Source organism: Chrysochloris asiatica, unplaced genomic scaffold (assembly GCF_000296735.1).
Source record: "Chrysochloris asiatica unplaced genomic scaffold, ChrAsi1.0 scaffold00103, whole genome shotgun sequence".
Lineage (NCBI taxonomy): Eukaryota > Metazoa > Chordata > Mammalia > Afrosoricida > Chrysochloridae > Chrysochloris > Chrysochloris asiatica.
This window is the reverse complement of record NW_006408621.1, coordinates 909,570-913,232: the sequence shown is the minus strand read 5'-3', so window position 1 is coordinate 913,232 and position 3,663 is coordinate 909,570. Positions and strand designations below refer to the sequence as shown.

At 49.6% G+C, this 3,663-nt stretch overlaps 1 protein-coding gene across 1 annotated transcript in view; it reads right to left on the bottom strand.

Moving 5' to 3' along the window:
- ZBTB14 (zinc finger and BTB domain containing 14) overlaps window positions 1-449 on the bottom strand; it is a 14,356-nt gene extending 13,907 nt beyond the window's left edge. The window contains exon 1 of the mRNA XM_006867255.1: window positions 219-449. The gene's annotated coding sequence lies outside the window, so the exon portion shown is untranslated. The remainder of the gene's footprint in view (window positions 1-218) is intronic.
- Between the last annotated feature and the right edge of the window lie 3,214 nt (window positions 450-3,663).

Sequence of the window (3,663 nt, the reverse complement as noted above, 5' to 3'; positions counted from 1 at the left end):
GCCCCCGAACGCCCGGCCCTGCCCAGCCCGTTCTCAGTGGCCCACGCCCGATCGCGCTCGCACCGCGCCGTCGGCTGCCGCTCGCACATCCTGGAACAGGCTAGTGCCCCAGAGCGGAGCGAGAACGCGCTTGCTCCGGGCCGCCCCACCGCGCCAGCTGCGGCCGCCCCCGCTCGTAGGCGGCCCTCGACCCCTTCCGCACCCCTGCCCGCGCTTACCTGCAGCCTGGCACAACCACAGACCTCCCTGTGGACTCCCCGCGCTCACTAACACGCAGGCCGGGGGCAGGATGGACGCGGGGCGCGGGGGTACGGTGGGTGGTAGTGTGTTTTGGATTTTTTTTTTCTTTTTTAGTTTGGGGAGGGGGCGGGGTGAGGGAAGTCGTGCACGTCCCTGATGGTAGCAGCCCTCCTCCAGCACGAGCACAGAATGTCTAGCCGGCCGCGAACACCCCCACCCGCACCCCCCTTCCCGTGCATGCGCGGTGCGGGCTGGGGGGAAGGCGCGCCGCCGGTTTGCGCAAGCACGGAACCCGATCGGGCCTCCGAGTGGGCGAGCAAAGAAAGGGTTAATCCGGGACTTTGCAGACGTTTTCGTTGGAGGCAGAGGGGCCGCCCCCGTAGAGCCTTGGCCTGCGCACGCGCGCGCACGCGCGCGGCTTGGGGCGCGCGGAGCCCGCGCGCGGGAGAAGGAGTGGGTTGGATGGGGCGGGGCTACAGGAAGAGAGGAATGGATGCACGAGCGCTGTCGCGGGCACCCGCTCCCCTGCGAGCGCTCCTCTCCCACTCTCGCCTAGGCTCTCTCGTGCGCCTGGCTAGCTCGGAACGCTTCAGGTGCGGACTCGCGCACGAGGTCCAGGCCCAGCGCCGGGGACGCGGGACCCGGCGCTCCCGTGAGTGTGCATGTGCGTGGGTGCCGCCGCCAAGCGCGCTGGGGCTCGGCCCGGGAGCGCGCAGCCCTGATCCCGCGACTGCGTGGCGGAGACACGGCTTATGGGGCAAGCGCGCCCTGCACCGGATCATTTCGGCAAACCGCCGACTCCGGGTTGCGCGCTCCAGGGCGCCAGGTCTTGATGGCTGTTGCTGCAGCAGTATTGTATCCCGGAAATAGCAGACACTCGGTAAACGTTTGCAGAATAAAGAAAAGGTGATTATTTCCCATTTGGAGTACAAGAGGCGACTCCAGTCAGCGACTCTACATTCCCGGTGTTATTGGACAGTCAAGGAAATATTATGGGGACTGGCGGCGGTAGCCCATCTCTAGCAGTCTTAAGCCTGAATTTAATTTCTTTTGAAGCATGTTGGAGAGCTCTAATAACTATCTCTGCTCTACCAAAGTAATGGCTCCGTTGTTGTTGAGGCATGGTCTTGGTGGCTAGGTCTGCTCAAGACTTTGGGACTTTGGAAGTCCCTCCTCCCGTGTTTTCTGCTCACGTAAATACAGGAAACCGGTCGGCAATAACGCATCCCTTAGAGACACAGGTGGTTTACTGACTCACTTTAACAGTAGTTTGCAAAAATACAGGTCTAAACGAGGTAATACTTTTAACCCTTTCAAGACCAAATTATTTTATGCTTTGTATTTTTTGTTGAAACAGTAATGGAAGGCATTTTGAATAAAATGGGGGGAAAAGATTTTTTTTAATTTTTGAGCATATAGCTTTTTATACAATTCTTGTTAAGTGCCGTAAAATTGGTTCCTACTCTTAGTGACCCTGTTTAGTGGTTTCCAAGGAGCAACTTGGTGGGTCTAAACTGCTGAACTTGTTTGCAATACAGTGCTGATTCTACAGTGCCACACCAGGAGTCCATAATAGTGGGGCACTTAGTGGCCTCCCTGATGCAGGAGTTGATAGGTTGAGGCCTGATTTTTTTAGATTCATGCAGTTATGTAGTCTTCCCACCAGATGGCAGCATGCACTAAAAGTGGGATACTTACTTCCCACCTTACTTATGAGGCAGCAATGGAAGTGGATACTCTGTGTTCCATAAATCATGAAAGAATTAAGGTGATTAAGAAAGTGCCGGGTTCATAATAAACATTTAGGTATTGCTTCTCTGAAAGAAATTCTGTACCATCTCAATTGATTTTGTAATACTGGTATTTGTTTAATATTCCATAAGGTGCTTTCATAAACCTTAAAAATGTGGTAAAATACATTTTTTTTAATTGCTGTTTCAGCCACTCTTAGGTGTATAATTTAGTGGCATTAACCACATTCGCTATACTATTTAATCGTCATCACTATACATTTCTAATTTTTAAAAGAAGTGTCACAAACAGAAGAAACCCAGTACCCCTTAAGGCATAATTCCCCATTTTCCCTTTTCCCCATAACCTTGTAACCACTAATAAACTTTTATTCACGTTCAATACGATGTTCGTAGAAGCATGTTGTTAAGTACTGTTTAGTCCGTTTTGACTAATAGCAACACTGTACATGGTTTCCAAGGAGTGTCTGTTGAGTTTGAATCACTGACCTTGAGGGTCAAACCAACCTTATGGTCCAGTGCTTATCCTACAGTGTCACACCAGGACTAGCAGAAGCATAGAGGCTAGTAAGTCTAATCAATGAGGCTTTGTAGAATACATCAGTTCTAGAGTCAGACAAATTAATCTAAATCAAGGGTAAATTTTTTATTCTCTAAAATGGAGTTAAGGGAAACATTTAATAGGGCAGTTGTGAGTGAATGAAATAATGACTAGCTAAATGCTTAACTCATATATTAATTGGGTGATCTTAAATGACTTGCAGGCAATGGATTTAAGGGGCAAAAGCACTTTTTGAAAAAACTTTTTATTATGAATTGAGTGAAGGATTACACACAAAATCATCAGTTTTACATTTTTTCATCTCAATGGTTGAAATCCCCTCCATGCAACAATAGTTATTCCTCTTTCTCCCTATTTTCAGTACACCCACCTTCCCATCCCTTCTCAACTTTGTCCTTAGGTAAGTAGTGCCAATTTGATTTTGAATGATTGATCATTTCATGATGAGCATACCTTGCTAATGTTGTTGTTCCACCCCTACCCCACCCCCCTCAATAAACCTCTCTACTGCTTGGCTGAACATTGGGCCACGAGCTTGAGTTCCTTTCCAGACCTGAAGGGTGGTCAAGGGCTATAGTCTCAGGTCCCTCCAGCCTGTTCTGACCAGTAAACCCAGTCTCAGTTTTATTATTATTATTCAACACTTTTGAGTTTTGTTTCACATTTTTCTCCTGCTCTATCTGGGACCTTCTAATGGGATCCATTTCAGAGTAGTTGGTAATAGTTAGCTGGGCACCATCTAATTTGGTCTCAGAGTCATGCCAACTGATGGTCACATGGTCCATTATTGTGAGGTGTACATAGGAGAACATCAGCTTTACACTCATCCTATCAAATTTCGTTTCATTGCAATGATTACAATTCCCTCTATGCAGCATCATATAACCCCAAAGGGTACACCACACAGGTGCCCCCACCACCACCACTGACCGCCAGCACACAGCCCTTCTCCCTCCCTGGGTCCAGTGTCCCCAGCCACTCCATCTGTCTACGTCATCTTCTCTGTCTCCATCCCTGGCGTCACTGCCTCTCGCAGGGTAGGGTCCCACTCTCCGCTCTTCTCACTTGATGGTCCTAGGGACCTCTGCTCCTGGGCTACAAAATCAATCA